Source organism: Rhinopithecus roxellana, chromosome 3 (assembly GCF_007565055.1).
Source record: "Rhinopithecus roxellana isolate Shanxi Qingling chromosome 3, ASM756505v1, whole genome shotgun sequence".
Classification (NCBI taxonomy): Eukaryota; Metazoa; Chordata; class Mammalia; order Primates; family Cercopithecidae; genus Rhinopithecus; species Rhinopithecus roxellana.
Window position 1 is genome coordinate 84,220,525 of NC_044551.1, and position 14,750 is coordinate 84,235,274.

Below are 14,750 nucleotides of genomic sequence, written 5' to 3' on the forward strand. Positions count from 1 at the left end.
GACCTGAATGGAGAAGGGAAATGAAGCACAACCAACTTTGGAGTCTGTCCCATTCCAGAGGCTGCTGAAGCATAGCAGACCACGCTCACCTGACCAGCTCATAAAGCAGGTAGGAGGGGAGACCTGAGCTGTGAAGAGAATCACATTTTCTCTCTGAACACAACTTACAGGTCTTCCAAGGGTTTATTATTTTTTAATTACATGAGAGATGAGCAGGTAATAGTAACATAAAAGACTCAGCTTGAATTGTGTTGATATCTGCCCAAGCAAGAGTTTTCTCAGTTACTAGTTTGATGACCAAATGACAGTTTTATTCTGAGAGTTGCTTTAAGAAAAAAAAAAAAGCATGCAGCATTGAAGCTAAAACTCGTTTAAAAATTGGCAGATGATAAATGAACTGTAGACACTCTGTTTTAGAACAAATACTTTGAAGGGAGTCAACCAGAAATTGATTTTCAGGCTTGACTGTGGCTATATTTTCATATTTCAGAGCCAACGAGGTGCTCACTAATTTTTGCTGGCTTTTGTAAGAAAAGAGGTGGATGTATAACAGCTGTGAAATATCCAGAAATTGACTGGGATCCAGAGTGAAGCCCGAATGCACTAATGTTTTCTCCATTAAGGCAGGCTGCCTCTGCTTGGCTTCTAAGTCAAGGCATTGGAAAGCATTGTGAAAGGGAAGTGTGAATCCTGAGTATTTGTCATGGAGTGGGGGGAGTGCAGAGGGTTGGAAACTGTCACAGTGACGTTTCATACTCAGAAGTAGAAAATAAATGGGGAGGACCATGGGTGGCAGCCACATGCAAGGATAATTTTAAAACGGATTTTTGGTTCCCATGATTGTAGCCGAGTCTCAGGGTGTTCTTTCCATTGTCAAGGTTTGGGACTTGTGATAAGAGAATTAGAACAGAATAAAGATCATCTCCAGCCCCAGGTTCTGAATCATTTCTAGGCTTTGCTTCTCCTGGGCACTGGGATGATCTGACGTGTTTTCCCCCACGAGTGAAGTGGCCAGAGTGTTGGGGGATTGGGCTAACATGGAGTAGGCTGGATAGAAATGGCACGTGTGATCAGCCTGAGAAGAACGTCAGAGGTAGGTAGAGAACTTTGTTTCGGCAGAATAGCCCAGCCTGAATCCTGGAACTCTTTTGCATTGAGGTTTGGAGAACCTCAATGGCTTCAGCCCCATAGCCACAGGGATGTGTCTGAAAAGGCAAAAGTGGGACTGCTTGGGTTGCTACTTACTGCCTGGCTGGCATCCTCATGCTGTGGTCATCCTCATGCCGTGGTGGCCACGTTTTGTGGCTTTGCATTTTAGTCCTGGAGGGCTGGGGGGTGGGTGTGTTTAGTCAAGCAAGCCCACACCATTGCTAGTCTCTTTCTCGGTGTGATTTCTCAGCATTACACAGCTAGCCTTCTATGGGAGGAGGAACAGCACCTCCTGTAGTCTTTTAGGAAACTTTTTCACCCCATATTCCTACCATCCCCACCGCAATTCTTGCCCTTTCTTGCTTACTTTCCACCTGTTGTGTGTGCCCCCTTTGTCTCTCACCCTTCAGACTGATCTGTCCCAGGTGCTATCTGCAGTGACTTAAGCTGAGTTGGGGACAGGCTCCTTACCAGGGTTCCTGCTGGAAGCGGTGTTCAGCAAGCTATGGCCCTTAGGCAACTCCAGCCTGCTCTAGCCTGTTTTCATATGGCCTGGGAGCTAAGAATGTGTTTTATGTTTTAAAGAGTTGAAGAAACAAAGAATATAGGACAGAGATAGTGACCCACAAAGCCTATCTGATGTTTAGAAAAAGACATTTGCTGGTTTGCTGGTCAGACTGTTGATTTTTCCCCCCCGCTTAGAGACAGAGTTTCACCATGTTGGCCAGGTTGGTGTCAAACTTAAGACCTCAAGTGATCCACCCATCTCAGCCTCCCAAAGCACTAGGATTACAGGCATGAGCCACTGCTCCCAGCACCCCACCTTGACCTGTTGATTTTTTAATATCATTGGTGAATACTGTGATTAGTGGGTTGATGCAGCAAATTAAGTCCTCAGCAATTTGAACGGGCTCTTGTTTGGGAAACTGATTTTAGTTTCTTAGTCTGTATTAAATGCTGTCGCCTCCAAATGGGTAAATTCAGGATTTAGGAAGTTGAAGCTTTTCTGCAGGGTCCCAACAATAGTAAAGAAATACTAAATGAACTGTATGCCCGTGGTTGGATTTTCACCCTCTTTCCTGGTTTATGAACCCGCTGGAGAAGACAGCTATGAGGCCAGCCATGTATTGACTGTGCGCCCTACTGGAAGAACCCAGTGGGAACCAAAACTCAGCTAATACATACAAGTCATTCACTTCTTTCTCTTTTGCGTACTGAATGCTGGCTAGACTTCCACAATCTGAGAGTGTTTGGTGTTGCCACTTTGAAAAAAAAGATGTTTTTCGTAATTAAAAAAAAAAAAAAAGCTGAATACCATGTTTTCTCATATTTAGAACAATGTTTCTTTATTGCTCTCTAAGAAAGCTTACTGTAGGCCCTCGAACCTTACCCCTGAACACGCAGTTCTCCTCTACCCAGCATAGTATTTCATTGTTAATGTCATTTCTAATAAAGGAAGAGGAAAATCTGGTGACCTTGTTCATGTTTAACTTGTGTCGAAACTTCAGGCCTCGATATGGAGCCGTCTTGTGTAAGTAGCTTTTTGTCCATTGCAGAAACACAGGAAAGCATCTCACAGGAGATTGTCGTTTACTACCAGGACATTTCAACCATCTCTCCTCCTGTATTTGGAAATTGGATGTTGTCAGTAGAGAAGAATGGGGGTGGGGCCCAGTTTGACAAAACAAGTGAGGAAGGATGAAAATATGAGAAGTATGGTGCCCCGCAGGAGGGAAGGCCTGGAAAACAAGATGGCGCCTGTACGCTTGATGAGCCAGGCTGTCAGAGCTGGGAGGGGTGGGTCCTTTAGTCTGCCATGGGAGCTGGGCAGCACTTCTGTATTTAGAAAAGGGGTTGGCTCTGAATTTAGAGATTAGGCAACCTGCTGTTCCTGTATGCACTGGAATTTCAGACAGAGTCAGAAACCTGATTTGCGTAACTGCTGAAACTCAACTGGAAACCAACCAGGCTAAAGTCTGGACTCCCCAGGCCAAGGGGCAGTTAGGAATCAGCACGTGAGAGAATATATTAGGCTTGCCCAAGAGGGAGTGGTGCTGTGTGGCCAGATGCAGTGAGGCGAGCTGTGGGGTGAAGGGTCAGCTTTGGGTTCCCAGAAGGCTCGGGCTGGAGGGTGAGTGACCTCTTCCTCTGCATGGGTAGGCAGCGTGTGTCAGAATTCTCAAACTTACCTGGTACCACACGGTAGCACGTGGCACCTTTTTGCTTCTGAGCCATGCAACCAAGCTGGCTCCTAAAGAGGCAGAAACCACTGAAGTCTAATCACTTTAGTGTGCAAGCCATGAGCAACCCTTAACAAGCCAACTCATCTGTACAGTGTTGTGAGGGCTGAGTGTCCAGCCCAAAGCTGGAGCATCTGTCATCTCCCTTTGGCTATGGAAACAGGGCTGGAATCTGACATCTATTTATCTTTTTTTTCCTGATGGTGAATAGGATCAAAGACCAAGCCAGACGTCTACATATATGCATAAAGCGTGTAAACTTAGAGGAGAGGAACAGCCAGGCAAAATAGAAGTTATGATTCTGAATTCAAGAAAACTTGTGACTGTGTCTATAAAAGGGAATCAATAATTTCGTGGCTCAGTGGCCAGCAGGGGATCCCTTTCTGTGGCCTTGTGTTTACATACAAGCTGTGCCCCTCTGAAGAGCTTTTGTAGGTGATACAGTCTCTCACTTCCAAATGCGAGTTCTATAAGTTAACTGCAGTGGGCACTGGGGGTGGAGCACAAGGTCCCTCATGCCGTGGAGATCCCGACTGGAGCCCTGCCTTTCCTTGGTGACCGGGGAACAAGATAGCAACATTCTCCCTCCATGGACATGGCAACTCTTCCTTGTAGCAGAGCATGCCCCATTGTGACTTCTTCTGTTGTCTTTGCTGTCCCTTGTGGGCCCATCTGCCCAGATTGCCTTTGTTAAGCGCAGGTGTGCCTCACTGGATAGCCACACTGTAACTCCCCAGATGACCTCAGCAGGGCACGTCATCAGCCCTGCACCACGAGGTCCCTACACCACGAGTCAGGCCATGACAGTGGTTGACTTGGGACTCTAGATCTCCCTTCCCTTTCTTTCAGGATCTCTTCCTGCAGAATCAACCCAACTATATTTGACATGCAGCAGAGGAACTCTAAAGGGACCAAAAGTGACTCATTTGGTAGAAGAGACGGATCACCTGATAGTCTGTATTTTTTGTAATTTTGAGGTTTGGAGGCTGTCAGGTAGCCCAAAGCCAAATAACACCCAGACCATCTCTTTGCCTTTCTCATTTCAACACTTCCCAAATTAGAAGATGGAAACCAAGTTGGAAATTGGCAGAGTAAGGTGAATCTGAGGAAGGCGTGAAGTGGCCCTTGAGAATCCGTTTCGTAAAAAGTCTCTATTTCAGTGAGACACCTGAGACCACAGGGGATAGTGCAGATGACTGCCAGTGAAGGGCAGATAAATGTTCTTCTGTTTATGTATTGTGTTTTTCCAAGGCTTGCCCTTTTTAATAAAAACTTAAATTCTTACAAACTCTCCTCCTTATCCCCGTGCTCCGCCCCCTCCCCCCCAAAAAGTGGTTCTGCAGTGAACAATTTAGATTTCCACACAAATCATAACAAAAATGGAAGGACCACAAGCCATGAGGTGAATGGCAGGAGATTTAAGGGTAGCAGAGCTGGTCTTCATTTGAATAGCATGAATCCCAAAATTCATCATGGTGCTCTTAATGGAATAGCAACCTTTCACTCTTGCCTTTTGCACCAACATTTCTGCCCTTTTGGCAAAAGTGTTCGTATTTTCTCTTGCTGGCCACTTCCACCAGCAAGAGGAGGATCTGCTTCGCCATGAGTTTGCAACACTTTGACTTCAGTTCCCAGACGACTGCCCATGGGGTAGAGGCTTGACTTTTGGCAGTAAGCTGCTGGCTTTGGAAAACATCACGAGTGTTTTATTGTAACAGATGCAAGACAGTTTTGGCAGGGGAGCAATAAAGACCTGGAGGGGAAACAGAAAATTACATCTAAGTGCTATAGGAAAGAAGGTGGCAAAAAATAAAGGATGCAGTTTGAATTTGTAGAGCTAAGTCCTTTGCACAATCTGTTTTACAGGCTAGAACTTGCTTGACTTCAGTTTATCCCTCAAGTGAGTCAAGGAATGTTAAAAGAGAATGAAATGCTGAAGCTGTGAAATGTATGTACTTGGGGACAACTTGGTGTTTGAGGATATTATTGGGGTCCCACTGGCCCATCCAGACTTTATGTGATGAAAATCCTGCTGTTTTCATACTGCTGAGACATTAGATGTTCTTATACCTGTGTCTAATTAGACATTTATAACAAGTTTGTTAGGGTAGTAGAAATTTAACTTCTCATCTTAAAAGTGGCCGGGCGCGGTGGCTCAAGCCTGTAATCCCAGCACTTTGGGAGGCCGAGGCGGGCGGATCACGAGGTCAGGAGATTGAGACCATCCTGGCTAAAACGGTGAAACCCCGTCTCTACTAAAAATACAAAAAATTAGCCGGGTGAGGTGGCAGGCGCCTGTAGTCCCAGCTACTCGGGAGGCTGAGGCAGGAGAATGGCGTGAACCCGGGAGGCAGAGGTTGCAGTGAGCTGAGATCCGGCCACTGCACTCCAGCCTGGGCGACAGAGCGAGACTCCGTCTCAAAAAAAAAAAAAAAAAGTGAACGGATTCAGCCATTTCAGTGGAAGAAACATCAGTCTTCGCTATAGTCTTCTGGTGGCTTCATTCATTACATTTGTTGCCACTGGGATTTCAAAATGGGGATAGAATCTGCTTTCAGTTTTAGTATGTGTTTTGTTTTTTAATTATATGGGTTCTTCATCTACTCCAGAAACAACCTCTGGGTCACTCTAAAACCTAAGCAGTCTTGAAGCCAGGATCTCAAACCTTGTAAGTTAGTCACTATTCTAGGCCAAATCACAGTGAATAATATAGCACTGATTGTTAAGATCGTTTTTAGTCTGATGTGATTTACTACGATAGACTCTTGTTATCCACAGATTGACTCGGAAATCTGTGATGTTTCCTCTGCTTTCAACCTATTTTCTTTTTTATTGCTCTATATTACATGATTAGCCCTGGAACCAGGATAGGTGGAGAACTAGGTCAAGATGATAATGCAACTGACTAGTCATAGGATGTTCAGACTGCAAGGTTTAGAGATGTATTTTTTAGGTGACCAAACCTAGATAAAGAGAAGCTAAGTGTGAGTGCTATCCTATGTGTGTGTATGGGCATGTGTGTGTGTGTCAGGGAGGGAGAAATGTAATTATTTCATGGCACTCACATGGACCTGGAGACATGGCTCTTTTTGAGCAAAACTTTTTTTAAAGAGACAGAGTTTCACTCTGTTGCCCAAGCTGGCATGCAGTGGTTGATCCTAGATCCTAGGTTGCTGTAACCTTGAACACCTGGGCTCAAGTAATCCTCCCACCCCAGCTTCCCCAAGTACTGAGATTATAGGTGTGAGCCACTGCACCCGACCAAACAAAACTCTTTATGTAAGACTGTGTCTCAGTTTGTAGGTCTGCCTTCTCTTTTGTAAACATGGTCCAAACACACTCACATGGTTTGTTTTTGTTAGAGAAATGCCTCATGGTGTCGTAACAACTTTTCTGTGAGAGTTCAGACCAGTGTCAGTTAACTCCCCAAGGTTGATATGCTCGGTTCCATTTTGCTTTCATGGCACTTGGGTTGGTGTGAGGGGGAAATAGCCTACAGAACAGTCTAAGATGCTTTGGATGTATAGTTTTGAAATTGAGAGACAAGTCCGGGCATGGTGACTCATGCCTGTAATCCCAGCACTTTGGGAGCCAAAGGCGGGTGGATCTGAGGTCAGGAGTTCGAGACCAGCCTGGCCAACATGGTGAAATCCTGTCTCTACCAAAAATACAAACATCTGGGCGTGGTGGCACGCGCCTGTAATCCCAGCTACTCCAGAGGCTGAGGCAGGAGAATCTCTTGGACACGGGAGGCGGAGGTTGCAGTGAGTCGAGACTGTGCCACTGCATTCCAGCCTGGGCGACAGAGCGAGACTGTGTCTCAAAAAAAAAAAAAGAAAGAAAGAAAAATCAAAGACAAATCGATTTTGGCTTTTCCTGAAAATGGATCTTATTTTGAGAACCACAGTTGACACGACTGTGGGAAGTGTTGCTTATTCTTGGCAAGAAAATTACCCTGAAAAGGTGCTTGTGATCCAGGAGACAGAAGCCTGCCCTAGGCACTCTGGCAGAGCTGGGGGAACTGTTCGAACTCAGCATCAGTAGTTGGTATTAAATCCACATTTGTATGGTAGGACCCACCCAGATGAAGAAGGCGCATCCTAAAAAGCGGGATTATTTTAGTTACCCTGTGTAATGGTATTCAGAATGTAACATGGAATGTATATTCGGAATGTAATATTTCTGCTTCAGAAATATTTAGAACCCAACCTAGAGGGTTTGATCCAAAGGATGTATTAAACACTTGCGTGCTTAGCTATGTAGAAGCCACAAGACAAAAAGAAGCCGATGAGGCAAATGCAGTCACTGTCGAGAAGGAAGTGGTTTGACCAGCTTGTGCTCAAGCTAAATCAGACAGAGAGACAGACAGATATAGGGCACAACACTCTCTTTTTTCCTTTTGTACAGGATCTTGAAGCATCTCTCCATCTTAACCTGGATTCTATTAATAGATTTCAGAGGGACTATGAACCTGGAAGGGAAGAAAACTGTAGCTCAAATTTAGTATTTTCTTCAATAATGGATGTAGGCAACAAAGGACAGTAGTATTAGCAATCCTTATGTCTTTGTCACCAGCACAAATGATACTCATTATTTGTAGCAGATAAATCCCAATATCATCTACACTCATTACTACTTTGAGAATGTCAGCTAATCTGTTTAGCAACTGTGTTGCTAGATCTTCAAATTCAGTGTAACAAAGAAGCACATACAGGTTACTGCATTACAAATCTTTAAATATTTAGGGTATTGTTTTTCTAGATAATTGATTTTCTTTGTAATCCTACGCATTTCATGCATTTAAAATACAATTTTTGAAACTTTACCAGGTAGCCAGAGAATCTACAGCACAAAATAATGTGAGAAGGAAGAAAAGGAACCCTGTCTTCAGGGCTACCATTTGATATTTACTTAGATCTTCATTTGCCAGGGAAAAAAGAAGAGCCCAGGACAGCATGGTATGTTCTAGCCTATTCCCAGGTGACTGGGGGATCTTGATAAAATGCTGTAGGCCTGGGGTGGGGCCTGAGATCTCTGCTTTTGTAACAAATTCAGAATAGCCAGGCTGTAGCCTACAGCAATTCAGATAAGAACCTCTGTTTTCCAAACTCACTTCCTATAATTTTGATAAATCTCAGTTGTAGGTAGCTTAGTTGTAGTATTGCAACACGTGGTTGTGGGAAGAGATGTTCCAGGAGAGAAAATGTGGGAAAATCCCAGAAGACAGACTTCACCTGCTTCAAAGTGTATATGTTGCCTCCTTTAGATCCCAGAGTTAACTGCCCTGTTGGGATGTTAATTAGGTGGAAGCTCAGGCTTTGGGAGAGGCTGCCAAGGTGGAGGGTGGCGTGGCAGCATGTGCACGTGTGTTCCCAGGTGACGCTCTCATGGTGTGTGTTCCCTGGGAAGCAGCTGCAGCTGCGCCTTGGAGGGGCCACTTCCTGGGCTCATGGCCCGTGTGCACCAGGTGAGCTGTGAGCTGAGCCGTGCGCAGCAGCTGCTTGCCTGTAGCCAATTACCTCAGCCCTGCTGGGTGCAGAAGAGGGCAGATTACCATCTGATCCCATACATGTGTGCGGACCAGATGCTCTGCGCTCAGGAGCATTGTGTATATGGCTTTCTTCTTTCCAGAAGGGAGATTTATTAAGTGTGTCATTGGATGATGCAAGTTGTGTATCTTTGTAAGATTTTCATAGACGTTTGCAAGTTAGAGAAAGGTCTTTTGGCAGAGTATCAGGGAGTAAAAATGTCCCTGTACCTCTGCAGCCCAAGCAGCTCCTTTAATAGCTCCAGAACCCCGAGATCTGACCGACTGTCCCCTAATGGTGTGCTTTGGCCTTGGTCAAACCACTTATGTCACAGGCCAACTGGTGACTTCATAGAGTGGCGCTTATAAACAGAAATCTAATTTTGTGTGTTTATCAAAGGTTATCAGCAGCCTGGAAACTGACTCATGCTAATCAAATTCCCAGGAGACTGGCATTGTGCAGTCCAAAGCCAGGTTATTGATTCCTAGTGAAGGAGGGATTCTTCGAATGGCCAAAGATGTTACTGCCATCTCTTGTTGGTTTCTGTTATCTCAGTCCTATCTTCTGGGGAGAGAGGTGGTTGACTATGAGAACATCATGTGGAATATGTCTTAAGGAATGTTCTAGGATTCTAGATACAGTGTCCCCGTTCATGTAGAGGGCTGAAGAACCACACCAAAATTCTGTCTTTGGGTTTGCCTTTACTAGATTGCTTTGAGAAACTCGCCCCAACCCTGTTTTTCCCCCCTTGTTCTCTTCCTTACGGGAACCCCCCAGGGTGTTCTGCCACAGGTTTCATAGTTTCAGACTCTGCCTGCCTGAGACCACATCGTCTCCCCTGGATTGGATCCAGGTGCTTCCTGGGTCTCCTCCCCTAGGAAGAGTCTTGAAGGAGATGGGCATGAGGATGGGGACAGGTGCACAGCCATTATAGGGTGATCCTTACTATTTCTGCTATTCCTACTCTTTCTTTTTTCCTCTTTCTATTTCTACTCTTGAGGTAAACTTTCTGTAGCCCCAAGAGTGTTCATCTTAGCCTTGAGGAAGCACAGGTGGCACCTCATGACTGGAAGAATTCTCCCTGGCAAACATGCTGTTTTATTTTTATTTCTCTTTTTGAGATGGAGTCTCCCTCTGTCACCCAGGCTGGAGTGCAGTGGCACGATCCCGGCTCACTGCAACCTCCGCCTCTCGGGGTCAAGCGATTTCTCCTGTCTCAACCTCTTGAGTAGCTGGGACTACAGGCGTGCGCCACCACGCATGGCTAATTCTTGCATTTTTAGTAGAGATGGGGTTTCACCATGTTGGCCAGGCTGGCCTCGAACTCCTGACCTCAAGTGATCTGCCTGCCTCGGCCTTCCAAAGTGCTGGGATTACAGACGTGAGCCACTGCGCCCAGCCAAACATGCTGTTTTATACCAGTCTCTGCAGGAAGAGTCCCAATTAATTATCTATGTTCTTAGTTCCCAAAATCTATTGTGTGAACCTGACTGCATCCCAAGAGGCATTTCAGGAAATACAGATTGTTGGACCCTCCGGCGGGTCTGGGTGGGGTCTAGAGTCATATTTGTAAAATATTCCTTGGGAGTAAAGGAATTCCTTGGATAGTGTCCCCACCATGTCAGAATGTTTTTATGGCATGGCTGTCCTACCACCAATGAGTGATAGATGATTAGGAGGTCCCTTATTTATACGTTTTTGCTTAAATCTTTACTGAACAACTGTCGTTTTACAAAGCAGTCCTTTTTTTCTTCAAATAAAAGGCTCCCTAGATTATTATTTTTGTTTCATTTTGTTTTTTGTTAATAAACGGTATTGCTCTGTTGCCCAGGTTGGAGTGCACTGGTGCAATCATAGCTCACTGTAACCTTGAACTTCTGGGCTCAAGCAATCCTCCCACCTCGATTTCCCAAGTAGCTGCGAGTACAGATACACACTACCACCGGCTAATTCTTAAAAATATTTTTTGTAGAGACATGGGTCTTACTACATTGCCCGGGCTGGTTTTGAACTCTTGGCTTAAGAGATCCTCCCGCTTCTCCCTCCCAAAGTGTTGGGATTACAAGCATGGGCCACCGTGTCTGGCCAGGATGGTTCTTTTGATGAGTCACATTTGGAAACCACCACTGTAGACTCTGTCATCCCAGACCCAGAGCCCTGATTTTATGGATGAGGAAACTAAGGCCTGGAGAAAGAACGGGCTAACTGGCATCAAGGGTGCCAGGACTGACCCTCGGTTTATAGGGACAATAGACAAAGGTACATTGGAAACTACTGGGTCTGCAAAGACCAGGTTCTATGTGTACTCTCTGGTTCTTGAGGAGATCCACTATTCTGAGCCCCAGGGGCCTTGTTTCTGGGCTGTTGCATTAGAATGGTGATGATGAAATGCTCATATATGCAGGGTACAGAAACAAATATAACCCGAGCATCCTTTCTCAGTTCTAGACTAAAACTTGAGTGACGTCAACCATCCTGACGCTTCCACAGCTGACAGGCCCCTGGAATGCCCCACCTCTTCAGTAGACCATTTCATCCTTCAGTGCCTCAACTTCCTCGTCTATAAAATAAAGATAAATCTATCTGTGCTACCTCCCTTACAAAGTTGATATGAAAATCAAATGAAACATAGGCCAGGTGTGGTGGCTCATTCCTGTAATCCCAGCAGTTTGGGAGGCCAAGGCAGTTAGATTGCTTGAACCCAGGAATTTGAAACTAGCTTAAAAATTTAAAACAATACACAAAAATTAGCTGGACCTGGTGGCACAAGCCTGTGGTCCCAGCTACTCAGGGAGGTGGAGGCTGGAGAATTGCTTAAACCTGGAAGGTGGAGGTTGCAGTGAGCCAAGATGGCACCACTGCATTCCAGCCTGGATGATACAGTGAGACTTGGTCTATGCATCTGTTGGCGGGGGGTGGGGGTGGGGAGGGTGGATGGGGAGAATGAGAGAGAGAGAGAAAGAAAGAAGTGGGGGAGGGAGAGAGAGGGAAGGAAGGCCAAATGAACAATGCATGTGAAGGGCTTTGGGCAAGAAAGTGTCAAGCCATTATATAAACTTTAAAGGTGGTCTCATTATCATCATCACTATTATTATATTACCTCCAGAGACTTTATATGTCTGCTGTGTGGCTCCAAATAGAATCAGTGCAGGTGGAAGAAATACTTTATTCTGTTATAACCCAATGAAAGGCTACTTGGGAGGAATCAGGATTTCCATAGAAATACATCACTTCTGAATTTCCTGAAGTAGCTCTAATGGCCCATTAGTGAATCATTTCGCACGCTCTGCCCTTTTTGTGGTGGCTTTCCAGCTATGTTCCAGAGTTTGGAGTTGTTGGGCGAGCAAGCTGGGACATGTAAGTCAGAGGATGTTTTTCTGTCTGCTCAGGGCGAGGGCTGTCTCTGATACCTCTGCTGCTGCCCTAGATGGTGCAAATGCTCCAAGATTTGTCATTTTGAGAATGGCAGGCTTTTCGACCTTGTGTTCCAGACCAGATTAAGAACCAGACAGATTTTAATATCTGTAAAGAGTTTCTGCAACTGTTCCAGCAAAGAGATATCCCTAGAACAGATAAAGCCTTATTTTCCTCCCCTGGAAATGATAGAGCTTGAGAACAACATAACTCAGTCTGTGGTATAATAATTAACCTTAATGATCTTAAGTACCAACGAAGTCTCCCTAGAGTTGCTCAAAGAAAACATACAGATTTGCAGACATAAGTTATAAAAAGAGAAAAATAAAATACGAGAAATTCTAATAAAAGGAGTATGTGATTTAACGATACAACGTAAATGGCATGTGCTTCCTGGAGGGTACTTTTGGGTCTGAGGTCATGTGATTCTGTAACAGCCTCAGCTTTGAATGGCTGGGTGGAGTAGGTGAGAGAACCATGTATATATATAAATTGTTTTAGGCTCGCAGTGGCTAATGCCTGTAATCCCAGCACTTTGGGAGGCGAATCACCTGAGGTCAGGAGTTCAAGACCAGCCTGGCCAACATGGTGAAACCCCGTCTTTACTAAAAATACAAAAATTAGCTGGGAGTGGTGGCAAGTGCCTGTAATCCCAGCTACTCGGAGGCTGAGGCAGGAGAATTGCTTGAACCCAGGAGGCGGAGGTTGCACTGAGCTGAGATGGCGCCACTGCCCTCCAGCCTGGGTGACAGATTGAGACTCTTTTTTTTCTTTTTTTTTTTTTGAGACAGAGTCCTGACTGGCTTCTTCTCACCCCCACTCCCAGATTTATTATTATAGACTCTTGGAAGCAATAGAAGGAAGATAGACAATCTTCCTTCTTAAACTTTTTTTAAGTTCTTCAGGTGCAAACAATGTTAGGAAGTATGCAACTTTCTAAGAACTTCAGCCTTGTGTATGACCCAAGGACAATGTAAAATAGCACTTCAAACCCCAGTTCCCCAAATTCATGCAATTCTAACAACTGGAGATCAAGATACGCAACAGAAAACAATTCTGGCTCATTTAAGCAGAAAAGAAATTTAGTGACAGAATTTTGGGAAGCTCACAGATACCAACGGAAGTGTGAAGGTCTGGGCTTAAGAGAATGGGCAAAAACCAAGGGGGACTAGGTGACCAGGGGCGGGTCCAAGGTCATAGCACGGGAGCTATCTGCTTAGGACACTACCACCATTACTAGACTCCTGTACCAGTCTTCATCTGTCCCCGTGTCTTCACATCCCTCCCGTATGATCCAGAATGCCAGGCAAGGTCTCCCAGTGGGCCAAATCTATGTCATATGCCTGTTACTCATGCCTGCGAGTGGGAAGAGAAAATAGACATCTCTATCGGCTGTCTCATAACAGGCGTTTCACCCAATTCCAAAGGGTGATTAGATAGGTACTGGATAGCCACAAAACTGTTCATCTTCCCTACTACATGGGCAAAATGATTTGGAGAGATCTGTCTCGTCTTTATCTGCCATCTTTTCTTCGGTCCACATCTTTCTCTTTCCTGGCCTCGCTTTCCTTCTGTGCCTATCCCAGATGCCCACCCTCTCAGGCTTGGCACAGCTGATAGACCACCAAGCTCAGTGTAATTGGCTCACTGTTGGTCATTTCTCTCTCTCTCTCTCTTTTTTTTTTTTTTTTTGAGACAGTCTCGCTCTGTTGCCAGGCTGGAGTACAGTGGCCGATCTCAGCTCACTGCAACCTCCGCCTCCTGTGTTCAAGCAGTTCTCCTGCCTCAGCCTCCCTAGTTAGTAGGTGGGACTATAGGCGTGCACCACCACTCCCAGCTAATTTTTATATTTTTAGTGGAGATGGGGTTTTACCATGTTGGCCAGGATGATCTTGATCTCTTGACCTTGTGATCCGCCTGCCTCAGCCTTCCAAAGTGCTGGGAATATAGGCGTGAGCCACCGTGCCCGTCTGGTCATTTCTCTTCCTGTTAGTCCTTGCACTCAGCGCCCCCTCCACCAGCCAAGTCAGAAACCCTGACTGCACCATCCCTGGTGGCCTCCCCGCCTCAGGAGGCAGCCATTCCATCAAGGGACAGCCCTAGGTGTTGAAAAGATTTTGTTTCATGAAGCCAAATATCTCCTGCCCTTTAATCTTTTTCTCGTTGGTACTAGTTCTGTTACCTGTGGCACCCTGAAGTGGTCTACCCCATTCTTCTTGTTCATGTATTTTTTGTATGAAACCATCATATCCTATTCCATACCCAGATTGTTTTCTTCGGGGTAAGCACCTTAGTCTCTTCAGCTGTTCATCATAAGATAGCATTGCCATTTTTAACTTTTTTTTTTTTTCCCCCGAGACGGAGTCTTGCTCTGTCGCCCAGGCTGGAGTGTGGTGGTGTGATCTCAGCTCACTGCAAC

At 45.3% G+C, this 14,750-nt stretch overlaps 1 protein-coding gene across 5 annotated transcripts in view; it reads left to right on the forward strand.

The window, feature by feature from the left end:
- PDZD2 (PDZ domain containing 2) overlaps nt 1–14,750 on the forward strand; it is a 485,800-nt gene that overhangs the window by 304,877 nt on the left and 166,173 nt on the right. The window contains exon 1 of one of the 5 annotated variants that reach the window (XM_030927376.1): nt 49–109. The exons of the other annotated variants lie outside the window; for them this stretch is intronic. The gene's annotated coding sequence lies outside the window, so the exon portion shown is untranslated. Of the gene's footprint in view, nt 1–48; nt 110–14,750 lie in introns of those variants that run through there. 5 annotated transcript variants of the gene reach the window in all.